Genomic DNA, 13,378 nt, shown 5'->3' on the forward strand with positions numbered 1-13,378 from the left:
GGGGTGACCAGTCCTCTACTGGCTGTGCTGGGTATAGAGGAACCAGGCTCTGAGGGGTGGCCAGTCCTCTACTGGCTGTGCTGGGTATAGAGGAACCAGGCTCTGAGGGGTGGCCAGTCCTCTACTGGTGGACTGGGTAGACCAGAGGAACCAGGCTCTGAGGGGTGGCCAGTTCTCTACTGGCTGTACTGGGTAGACCAGAGGAACCAGGCTCTGATGGGTGACCAGTCCTCTTCTGGCTGTACTGGGTAGACCAGAGGAACCAGGCTCTGAGGGGTGGCCAGTCCTCTACTGGCTGTACTGGGTAGACCAGAGGAACCAGGCTCTGAGGGGTGACCAGTCCTCTACTGGCTGTACTGGGTAGACCAGAGGAACCAGGCTCTGAGGGGTGACCAGTCCTCTACTGGCTGTACTGGGTAGACCAGAGGAACCTGGCTCTGAGGGGTGACCAGTCCTCTACTGGCTGTACTGGGTAGACCAGAGGAACCAGGCTCTGAGGGGTGACCAGTCCTCTACTGGCTGTACTGGGTAGAGAGGAACCAGGCTCTGAGGGGTGACCAGTCCTCTACTGGCTGTACTGGGTAGACCAGAGGAACCAGGCTCTGAGGGGTGACCAGTCCTCTACTGGCTGTACTGGTTAGAGATTATAAGTGTACATCGCCATTTAAAGCCAGATTGTTCTGGCCTTAGGTTGGAGTCATTAAAACCCTTATTTTTTTCAACCACTCCACAAATTTCTTGTTAACGAACTATGGTTTTGGCAAGTCGGTTAGGACATCTACTTTGTGTATAACACCAGTCATTTTTCCAACAATTGTTTACAGACAGATTATTTCACTTATAATTCACTGTATCACAATTCCAGTGGGTCAGAAGTTTACATACACTAAGTTGACTGTGCCTTTAAACAGCTTGGAAAATTTCAGAAAATTATGTCATGGCTTTAGAAGCTTCTGATAGGCTAATTGACATCATTTGAGTCAATTGGAGGTGTATCTGTGGATGTATTTCAAGGCCTACCTTCAAACTCAATGCCTCTTTGCTTGACATCATGGGGAAATCAAAAGAAATCAGCCAAGACCTCACAAAAAAAATTGTAGACCTCCACAAGTCTGGTTCATCCTTGGGAGTAATTTCCAAATGCCTGAAGGTACCACGTTCATCTGTACAAACAATAGTACGCAAGTATAAACACCATGGGACCACGCAGCCGTCATACCGCTCAGGAAGGAGACAACAGTTTGCGACTACACATGGGGACAAAGATTGTACTTTTTGGAGAAATGTCCTCTGGTCTGATGAAACAAAAATATGACCGTTTGGCCATAATGACCATCGTCATGTTTTGTTTGGAGGAAAAAGGGGGAGGCTTGCAAGCCGAAGAACACCATCCCAACCGTGCAGCACGGGGGTGGCAGCATCATGTTGTGGGGGTGCTTTGCTGCAGGAGGGACTGGTGCACTTCACAAAATAGCTGGCATCATGAGGACAATTATGTGGATATATTGAAGCAACATCTCAAGACATAAGTCAGGAAGTTAAAGCTTGGTCGCAAGGGGGTATTCCAAATGGACAATGGCCCCAAGCATACTTCCAAAGTTGTGGCAAAATGGTTTAAGGACAACAAAGTCAAGGTATTGGAGTGGCCATCACAAAGCCCTGACCTCAATCCTATTGAACATTTGTGGGCAGAACTGAAAAAGCGTGTGCGAGCAAGGAGGCCTACAAACCTGACTCAGTTACACCAGCTCTGTCAGGAGGAATAGGCCAAATTGACCTAATTTATAGTGGGAAGCTTGTGGAAGGCTACCCGAAACGTTTGACCCAAGTTAAACAATTTAAAGTCAATGCTACCAAATACTAATTGAGTGTATGTAAACGTCTGACCCACTGGGAATGTGATGAAAGAAATAAAAGCTGAAATAAATCATTCTCTCTACAACCTCTACAGTTCTGAGATTTCACATTCTTAAAATAAAGTGGTGATCTTAACTGACCTAAGACAGGGAATTTTTACTAGGATTAAATGTCAGGAATTGTGAAAAACTGAGTTTAAATGTATATTGCTAAGGTGTATGTAAACTTCCGATCCTGCATGTCAGGAAGCTTGTCCCCAGTGATGTACTTGGCCGTTTGCACTACCCTCTGTAGCACCTTACGGTCAGATGCCGAGCAGTTGCCATACCAGGCAGTGATGCTACCGGTCAGTATGCTCTCGATGGTGCAGCTGTAGAACTTTTTGAGGATCCTGGTACCCATGCCAAATCTTTTCAGTCTCCTGAGGGGCAAAAGGTGTTGCCGTGCCCTCTTCACAACTGTCTTGGTGTGTTTGGACCATGATAGTTGGTAATGTGGACACCAAGGAACTTTAAACTCTCGACCCGCTCAAATTCAGCCCCATCAATGTTAATGGGCGCCTTTTCCTATAGGCCATGATCAGCCCCGTCGATGAGAATGGGGGCGTGCTCGCTCCTCCTTTTCCTGTAGTCCACAATCATCTGCTTTGTCTTGCTCACATTGAGGGAGAGGTTGTTGTCCTGGAACCACACTGCCAGGTCTCTGACCTCCTCCCTATAGGCTGTCTCATTGTTGTCTGTGATCAGGCCTACCACTGTTGTGTCGTCAGCAAACTTAATGATGGTGTTGGAGTCGTGCTTAGCCAAGCAGTCATGGTAGAACAGTGAGTACAGGAGGGGACTAAGTACACACCCATGAGAGGCCTCAGTGTGGCAGATGTGTTGTGGCCTACCCTTACCATCTGGGGGCGGCCTGTCAGGAATTCCAGGATCCAGTTGCAGAGGGAGGTGTTTAGTCCCAGGGTCCTTAGCTTACTGATGAGCTTTGTGGGCACTATGGTGTTGAACGCTGAGCTGTAGTCAATGAACAGCATTCTCACATAGGTGTTCCTTTTGTCCAGGTGGGAAAGGGCAGTGTGGAGTGCGATTGAGATTGCGTCATCTGTGGATCTGTTGGGGCGGTATTCGAATTGGAGTGTGTATAGGGTTTCCGCTATGATGGTGTTGATGTGAGCCATGACCAGCCTTTCAAAGCACTTCATGGCTACCAACGTGAGTGCTACGGGGCAGTAATCATTTAGGCAGTTTACCTTCGCTTTCCATGGTTTCTGGTTGGGAAATGTATGTATGGTCACTGTGTGAACGATGTTGTCAATGCACTTATTGATGAAGCCGGTGACTGATGTGGTGTACTCCTCAATTCCATTGGATGAATCCCGGAACATATTCCAGTCTGTGCAGCAAACCAGTCCTGTAGCTTAGCATCCGCGTCATCTGACCGCTTCCGTATTGAGCGAGTCACTGGTACTTCCTGCTTTAGTTTTTGCTTGTAAGCAGGAATTAGGAGGATAGAATTATGGTCAGATTTGACAAATGGAGGGTGAGGGAAAGCTTTCTATGCGTCTCTGTGTGTGGAGTAAAGGTGGTCTAGAGTTTTTTTTTTATTCCTGTAGTTGCACATGTGGCATGCTGGTAGAAATGGATATGGATACATTTGCCTGCATTAAAGTCCCCGGCCACTAGGAGCGCTTCTTCTGGATGAGCATTTTCTTGTTTGCTTATGTCCTTACACAGCTCGAGTGCGGTCTTAGTGCCAGCATCGGTTTGTGGTGGTAAATAGACAGCTACGAACAATATATATGAGAACTCTCTTGGTAGATAGTGTGGTCTACAGCTTATCATGAGGTTTTCTACCTCAGGTGAGCAATACCTTGAGATTTCTTTAATATTAGATATCGCGCACCAGCTGTTATTGACAAATTGACACACACCACCTCCCCCTGTTCTTACCAGACGTAGCTGCTCTGTCCTGAGGATGGTAAGTTGGTGTTAGAAGATATCCCTCTGGTGGTGTGGGGGCTGTGCTGCCTGTTTGGCACCCCGCCCTCCTCCGTCTTTTCTTCACGCTGATGATGGGGATTTATCTTTTGCGTCGGACTCATTAAAGAAAAAAATCTTTGTCCAGTTCGTTGTGAATAATGTCCGGAAGCTCTTTTCGATCATAAGAGGCGGTAGCATCAACATTATCTAAAAAATGAGTTGAAAATAAAAAAATAGCACAGTTGGTTAGGAGCCCGTAAAATGGTAGCCATCCCCTCCGGCACCATTATAGATGTTTGATTGTTAGCTTGTGGTGGCTAAGATTAGTTGAAGTTTGTAGTGGCTGTTTAAAAAGAAAACTGAACAATGGATTACAGTCCATAGACAACATTCAGGGTGAGCAACCATCTAACATCAAGTTGTATAAAAGTGAACTACAAGTCCTAAACATTCTACATTAACTGTAATATCTTGTGTTTCAGTGAGATGTATTGGTAGCCATGAATGTCTGAATATAAACTTCAGGTTATAACATGTTGTAACGGTTTTGAATTGAGGTTATAATTTATAGGGGTGCCAGGTAGGTTGTGCCTACCAGAGAAAATATTAGTTTGATAGGGAATGAGTCCCATCTGGTCCGTCAAGTCTACACCAATACAAAGGACTCATGTAAAAGTCAGGATGGAAATACACTTTTCATAAACCCTTAAAACAATGGAAATAACTTCAAAACTACTGTATTCTTTTGCGTGGTTGTATTAACAACATAAATGATCACACACCCACACATATAACAATATACAATAATGAGCTTTAAACAGCTCTGGTTCCTCCAGAAATGTCCTGTACCTCGGGCCTAAAAAGAGTCCCGCCCGGTAAACAAGTTCAGGGAACTCAAGTGACCTTAGTCACGCAATGGTTGTCCGTCATACAGTGTAGCGTAAACCCAGTGTCAATCATACAATGAAAAGAACAAATATTTTACCACACATTTCAATAAATCCTCAACTACAACTAACTACATAAATCATCACAGTATACATCACCCCAAAACAAATGAAATACCGTATACAAAAAAGGTTGTAGTCAGTCGGTCAGTCAGAGAAGCCAATCCGCCGACAGATCTCCAGCGAAGAAAGGCCACGAAAACCAACGGAGGTGTAGTCCACAGATGCAAGAGTGGATCCGATCCTGGGTAGATTTTCTATTAGGCTCTACAAAGCACACTTTTACAGCAACACAACAAACGGAAGAGAGAAGCTTCAGAACTGAGGGTCGAACACATCCTCATTCATGTTTCCATCACAACTCCACTTTTGCGCAGCTGATGCTGGCTATTTAATTGGGAATTAAAGGGGAAGCGCCCTATTGGAAGAAGCACTAATTAATTGAGAATTAAAGGGAAAGCGCCCTATTGGAAGGAGAAGCACTGAGACGGTTCAGAAACATTCAGGGCCGTCACACACCCCCTCCCCTGGAAAAAGCCGACCATTGCCCTGGAAGGCACATCTTGGTCGGGGAAACCGAGAAAGGTCTCTTCATCACTTTCCTCTACAAAAATATTCATTACTTTTTGGCGCTCATGCTCCTCAGCCGAGGGGTCACAGGCCTGAAGGCGTGAGACTTCTAGATCTGGGAATCCGAGAAAAGTCTCCTCACTTTCCTCTTCAAAGATCTCCAGGACCTTGCGGCGCTCAATCTCCTCCAATTCCTCAGCCGAGGGGTAACAGGCCTTAAGGCGTGAGACATGGACAACGCGCATATCTTCACCTGTGTCCTCTTTCACCACTCGATAGTTCAAAGGGCCGCTCTGCTCCACAATCCTATATGGTCCTTGCCATTTAGGAGCGAGCTTGGCCGAGAAGAATTGTTCAGCTTTTGAATAAGGATGAGAGCGAAGCCACACCAGATCACGAAGCTGGAACTGCATGTCTCGTCTCTTCTTATCATAATTTCTCTTCTGCCTGAGTCGAGCCTGGATCATGTTCTTTGAGACAAGAGCTCTCAAGTCGTGGAGATGGACTACCTGGTCATAGCAAGCAGCGTCTGGAGTAACCTGCTGGGTCTGTAGCACCATCTCCAAGGGTCCTCGGAGGGGACGACTCAGGTTCAGCTCTGCAGGTGTGACTCCAGTGGACTCTTGCACAGCAGAATTCAGGGCAAATCGAAACTCGTGAAGGTGCTTGTCCCAGTGTTTGTGCTGGGTCCCTACATAGGAAGCAACCATTGTCTTCAAGGTTCGATTAACTCTCTCAGTGAGGTTGGTCTGTGGGTGATAGGCCGTGGTCAACTTCTGTCTCAGGTTCCATCTTTGGCAGGTCTCCTCAAAGAGATCAGAGACAAATTGGGAACCTCGATCAGACAGGATGTAATCAGGCACTCCCCAGCGAGTCAGGATCTCTTTCGTAAGGATGTTAGAGACTGTCCTTGCTGTGGCCTGACGCAGGGCAAAGAGCTCCACCCACTTGGAATAGTAATCAACAAAAACAAGCATGTACACATTCTGATTGGAGCTTCTAGGAAATGGACCCATCAAATCCACTCCTAACATTTCCCAAGGTCGGGTAACCACAGTTTGCTGCAACTTGCCAGCAGGCTTTCTACCTTCTGGTTTGTACATTTGACAAACCTGACAGTTTCGGATGTGTGACTTCACATCCATGCTCAGATGTGGCCAGTACAGTAATGCTTGCAACCGCTTGTAGGTTTTGAACCTGCCCAAATGACCAGCTAACGGGTCTTCATGGAAATGTTGAAGCAGTTGAAGGCGTAGAGTTTCAGGTATGTACATTTGGTATAGTGTTCTGTGAGGTAGTTGTACAACTCGGTAGACTTTGTCTTCAATGATGGTCAGCTTGGTGGTAGGATTGACGATCTTTTCTCCATCTTCCAGGATAGTCTGGTACAAAGCCTGTACTTCTGGATCATCCTGTTGGGCTTTCCAAATGGCCTCATCAGAGATGGGAAAGTCAGTTTTGGGTGAGTCTCGACTGCTTGACAGGACAGTAGCACATGTAAGATGAGGGCCACCATTACCACCAGCAGGAGCTCTGGATAAGGCATCTGGAACAGTGTTGTATTTTCCTTTCTTGTATTCTACTACAAAGGTGAACTCTTGCAACCGTAGAGCCCATCTGATAAGTCTGGTGCTTGGTTTGTTCGTCTTGAACACCCACACAAGGGAGGAATGGTCAGTGACCACAGTGAAGTGTCTTCCCTCCAGGTAGTACCTCCACTTTTCCAAAGCCCAGACAACTGCAAGGCACTCTTGCTCGGTTGTGGAGTAGTTCCGTTCTGCTCCATTCAATGTTCGACTGGTGAACGCTAGCACTTCTTCAGTGCCAAGTCCAGTCTGTTGGACTAGGACAGCACCAAGTCCAACATCACTTGCATCAGTGTAAACAACAAAAGGGCAATCAAAGTTGGGATGACCCAAAATGGGAGGTGTGACGAGGTGTCGTTTTAGGGTTTCAAAAGAGGGACGGCAGAGTGCCAGACATCGGAATTTCGCACCTTTTCGCTTCAATGTGTTGAGGGGTTCTGCCACCTGGGAGAAGTTCAACACAAACCGATGGTACCATCCAGCCATCCCAAGGAACCGTTGAAGGGCCTTGAGTGTGGTTGGGACAGGGAAATCTTGTACCGCCTTGGTCTTTTCGGGATCCACATGAGTGCTGTCAAAAGACACAATATGGCCAAGGAACTTCAGGGAGGTTTGGCAGAAGTTGCTCTTCTTCATGTTCAATGTCAGACCAGCTTCCCTTAGCTTGTCCAACACTGCTTGAAGATCTTGAAAATGTTGTTCTCTGGTCTGGGAGTAGATAATTATATCGTCCAGGTAGACGAAACAGATCTTCCCTTTGAGCTCACCTAACGCAATCTCCATGAGTCTTTGGGAAGTGGCAGGTGCATTCTTTAATCCAAAAGGCATCACCTTAAAGGAAAACAAGCCCTCAGCACAGACAAAAGCAGTCTTGTCCTTGCTTTCCTGGTCCATCTCAACCTGCCAACAGCCACTATTGAGGTCAAGGGTAGTGAACACAACCGCGCCAGACAATGACTCCAGGATCTCTTGGATGGTGGGAAGAGGATAGGCATCAGTCTGGGAAAACTTGTTGGTCTTCCTATAGTCCACACAAAATCTAAGACCACCGGTCTTTTTTGGGATGAGGACAACAGGAGCAGCCCAAGGAGAGGATGAACGTTCAATTATATTTTGTGTCAACATATCATTAATGAGTCCTTTTTGGATGATTAGCTTTGCTGGGGACAAACGATATGGCTTCTGCTTGATCGGCATTTCCTGTGTAAGGAATATTTTGTGCTTCAGGAGCCCGGTACGTCCCAGCTTTGAAGTACATACATCAGCGTTATTCTGCAGCTGTTCCAACAGCCTTAACTCCTCTGGCTGTTCTAGTTGCCCTCTTCTCACAGCCTGTAAAAGGAGATCATCAGAAGGATTATCAAGGGTTAGTGGTACCGGAGCAATGGCAGAGAAGACTGCCACATTTGGACCCCAATCATGTAACTTTGTAGCTTCTGACTGGAAGAAATGTTTCTTGCTCGGATTGTATGGAAACCAGTAGCAATTGTGTGCGATATCAATCTGGACACCACTGAAGTACATGAAATCAATTCCCAACACGACAGGAAAAGCAAGGTTCTTGGTTTGTAGGATAACAGAAGGAATCATATAGGAGTGGTTACACAGGTGGAACTCTACCTCACTCCATCCAAGTGGTCGTTTAGCCTCACCATCAGCCAGATAGAGTGGACCTTCTGTCCACGGCTTCAAGTTGTATTGTGGACCTTTAACCTCCTTCCACAGTTTCTCATTGAGCAGTGTGTAGGATGACCCGGTGTCCAGGATGGCTCTTCCTGTCCATGGACCTATGGACAGGGGTAACACCAGTTGGTGCGGTATTAACTGAAAGGAAGGGGATGTCAATGGGGGGGCGTAGGCAGTGACTCTTGGGGTTTGAACTCTGGTCAAAGCACCCAGAGTAGGATGGTCGTCCTGCGAAGTGAGTTCGGTGTGTTTGCCTGTTGTGATTTGTGGTTTCTGGAAGAGTTTACTTGATATGGTCTTGGACATGTAGCTGAAGAATGTCCCTTTTGGCTACATCTCCAACAGAACATGGGAGGGGTCTTGGCTGGAGACTCTGGCTGTTGTTGATGGTCTGGCTTGGGTGTCTGTTTCTTTCTCTGTTCATATTGCTGTTGGTATTCTCTGTCCTTCTCGAACTGCTGTCCCAGGCGAACCAGTCCATCAACAGTGGTGACTCTTTCTCTGAGTTGACTGGCTAGTAGTGGGTTGATGTTCTTCAAGATCAATTTAATGACCTCTTCCTCCTCAATACCAGGTTTCCACCTTCTGCACAGGGAGTGGTAACCGTATGCAAAGTCACGGATACTCTCCTTCTCTCTTTGCACTCGATTCCTGACTCTGTCTGCCAGCTCATCTGTGTAGTCCTCAGACAGAAATGCAGAGGAAAACTTGGCCTCAAAGTCAGCCCAGGAGGTAGTGGTGAGACGTGCCACATCCCACCAGTCTCGAGCTGTACCATGCAACACATTCCTCAATGTGCCAAGGAGTTCTTCGTCAGCCAGGGGATTGAGGCCAAGAAAGTCACGACATCTTTCCAGATACATTAGCGGATCAGGACTGTCATCTTTTTTCCCAAAGGTGGGAAATTGCAATTTAATGGGCATCGCCCCCACATGACATCTACTCAAATCACCATGAACAAAAGAGCTAGGAGGGATTGAGGAAGTAGAGGGTGAGGGAGTTATCTGACCATGAAAATGAACACCAGGATGCATGGTGGATTGCATCCTGTAAGGGGTGGCTGCAGCATGGCCTTGTCTTAGCTGTTCTGAGGTGCCAGCTTGGCCCTCAGTGGTCTGAACAGAAGTGGACACCAGAGAAGCTCTGTGCAAGGAGTTGTGCCTAATGGAGGCCATGTCAACAGACACGTCATCCAACATTTTAACACAATTAGAAAGCTCTTTCTGCAAGTGGTCTACAGTGTTAACCAGAGGAGAAAAAACTGAATTAACGTCCTTGAGGACCTCAGTGTGATGATGTTGCAAGCGCCACTGGAGAGTGGCAGTGAGTTGGGTTTGTTGGTAGTCAAACTGCCTGTCCATGGCACCAGTAACATCCCGTCTTCCACTCTCACTGAGCTCTGTCAGCGTGTGGGTTAGAGTGCTAAATGAGTTTCTGAATTCCATGGCACTCTGTTGTTGCTCTTCACTCAGACATTTGAATTTATGGTGGATTAGAGTTTGGAGATGTTGTTGAGTCCAACGAATATCAAGGATGTCACCTTGAAGTTGTAAGACTACAACCTCTGGAGATAAACCAGACAATGGAGGAAGGTTGGGCGTCAGAGGGAAGGCTAGCTCAGTACTTCCACACAGATCCATGTCAATAAGGGAGTAACTGGTTAGACCTCCTGTGGCCTGTGGTCCAGACAGAGCATTCAGATTCCCAGGGCTCTGGCCCAAATCAACTCCATTAACATTATGATTTGTATTGTCGGCTCGATGGTCAGAATGGCTCTGTGTATTCCCATTGACAGGTAAGATATGGATGAGCACATTTTCTTGGGGTGAATCCATTGTTTTAATTCCACACAAAAGATTTGCTTTGGTTATTTCTCAATGTTGAGGTCCCTTCTGGGGTGCCATTTTTTATGTAACGGTTTTGACTTGAGGTTATAATTTATAGGGGTGCCAGGTAGGTTGTGCCTACCAGAGAAAATATTAGTTTCTCCTTTTAGTTTGATAGGGAATGAGTCCCATCTGGTCCGTCAAGTCTACACCAATACAAAGGACTCATGTAAAAGTCAGGATGGAAATACACTTTTCATAAACCCTTAAAACAATGGAAATAACTTCAAAACTACTGTATTCTTTTGCGTGGTTGTATTAACAACATAAATGATCACACACCCACACATATAACAATATACAATAATGAGCTTTAAACAGCTCTGGTTCCTCCAGAAATGTCCTGTACCTCGGGCCTAAAAAGAGTCCCACCCGGTAAACAAGTTCAGGGAACTCAAGTGACCTTAGTCACGCAATGGTTGTCCGTCATACAGTGTAGCGTAAACCCAGTGTCAATCATACAATGAAAAGAACAAATATTTTACCACACATTTCAATAAATCCTCAACTACAACTAACTACATAAATCATCACAGTATACATCACCCCAAAACAAATGAAATACCGTATACAAAAAAGGTTGTAGTCAGTCGGTCAGTCAGAGAAGCCAATCCGCCGACAGATCTCCAGCGAAGAAAGGCCACGAAAACCAACGGAGGTGTAGTCCACAGATGCAAGAGTGGATCCGATCCTGGGTAGATTTTCTATTAGGCTACACAAAGCACACTTTTACAGCAACACAACAAACGGAAGAGAGAAGCTTCAGAACTGAGGGTCGAACACATCCTCATTCATGTTTCCATCACAACTCCACTTTTGCGCAGCTGATGCTGGCTATTTAATTGGGAATTAAAGGGGAAGCGCCCTATTGGAAGAAGCACTAATTAATTGAGAATTAAAGGGGAAGCGCCCTATTGGAAGGAGAAGCACTGAGACGGTTCAGAAACATTCAGGGCCGTCACAATGTGGCCCATGTAATAAGCATCAAGTATTATAACTACAACAAAAAAAGAAGAACGAGAAAAACAACATGAAGAAGCATGTTGAATGTCCGCTCCTCAGTGCAGATAAAATATTTTGCTCTCTGGAAAGACTCGTAGCTAGCGTTCAATGCTACCAATTGTGTTGGAATTGTTAGTGTACTTAAACACGCACACACTGTTTGCCCGCTTGACAAATGTTGCAGCTTCTCAAAGGAAAGAAAGTGACTGGGGGATAACATACAGTGGTTCTTCCTGTAAAAGTTGCGTCATACTGCAGCACACCTTGCGAGCTGCCGCAGAATTCTATGACACGTTATTTAATTGTCAGCCATTGTTACCATTAATGCTAGTTTGACCACCAGAGGGCATCTTTGAGAAGCATTTGACTTTTTTTAATATTGGCTATACTAGAGAATTTAAAACCTTTTTTTGTGAGAGCATAGTATTTGGGATTGATTTAAAATGTATCTTAATTCATTTGATTAATATAATGGTGTTCTATTCCAAGAAAAAATACAGTTGAAACCCTCAGGGTATCTGTTAGGAAAATATGGCGCTGTACAACGTGATCGTTGTCTAAGCAATACCCACACAAAGATTCAGTGAAAATAAAAATGTATTCATTGATTTATCAAGACCAGTCCCCATGCTTGTCTCAGTGCAGCACTGTCTTTTCCCCCTTCCCCTCTCCATTCATTTTCAAAGAGTATTTTCCACTAAGCAACAATTTGTTTACCTTCATTGGCCTACTTTGTTTCAACATTTCTGCCATTCACTGATATTTATTCCCATAGTAATTCGTTATGGATCCATATGGAAAATGACATGTGCAAGAGACAGTGGTAATATTTTTCCTTTTAGAGACTGCAATACATGGCATCTAGGTCAGAATAACCAAAACATTTCTTTACTAAAGACTATCAGAAAGAATGTTATACATGTTGGTGCAACCAACACAGGACATACCAATCAGCTCTCTCTCTGAGTAAAGGAACACTGGCTTTTATACAGCTGGAGAAGGAGTCTGCAATTGCAAGTTGCCAAACATCAGCCTCGAAACCTAAATGACTTGGAGAAGATCTGCAAAGAGGAGTCGGACAAAATCCCTCCTGAGATGTGTGCAAACCTGGTGGCCAACTACAAGAAACATCTGACCTCTGTGATTGCCAACAAGGGTTTTGCCACCAAGTACTAAGTCATGTTTTGCAGAGGGGTCAAATACTTATTTCCCTCATTAAAATGCAAATCAATTTATAACATTTTTGACATGCGTTTTTCTGGATGTTTTGTTGTTGTTATTCTGTCTCTCACTGTTCAAATAAACCTGCCATTAAAATTATAGACTGATCATTTCTTTGTCAGTGGGCAAACGTACAAAATCAGCAGGGGATCAAATACCTTTTTCCCCTCATTGTAGGGTCAAGTAGTGGGTTTTAATGACTAGGGTTAGTCGGAAGGGTGGTTCTTTCCTCTTTACCCCTTTTGTGTCATGGATTTACACACTTGTCCAGTAGGTGGCTGTAAAAAACCATTTGGTTGCCAACCAGCATTTAAAAAAACAGAGAAGAAGAAGAAGAAGAGGGAAGGCTAGAAGATGGAGGAGGTGGATGTTTTGTTTGGAACTGATGAGTGCAGATGATACAAGTTCAGAGACCATCACAAGGACAGACGCTGTGCATATAGAAGGTGAGATCAGCTGACCTTGTTTACTCATGCGAGTCATGGAAGTGTAAACTAAGTAAATATTTCATCTCTGAACCTCCGTATCCCCACTCCTCACTGCAAGACCATCTCTGAACGTCCGCAACCCCAGTCCTCACTGTAGGACCATCTCTGAACGTCCTCAACCCCAGTCCTCACTGTAGGACCATCTCTGAACCTCCG

This window comes from Salmo salar, chromosome 14, assembly GCF_965601325.2.
Source record: "Salmo salar chromosome 14, fSalSal1, whole genome shotgun sequence".
Classification (NCBI taxonomy): Eukaryota; Metazoa; Chordata; class Actinopteri; order Salmoniformes; family Salmonidae; genus Salmo; species Salmo salar.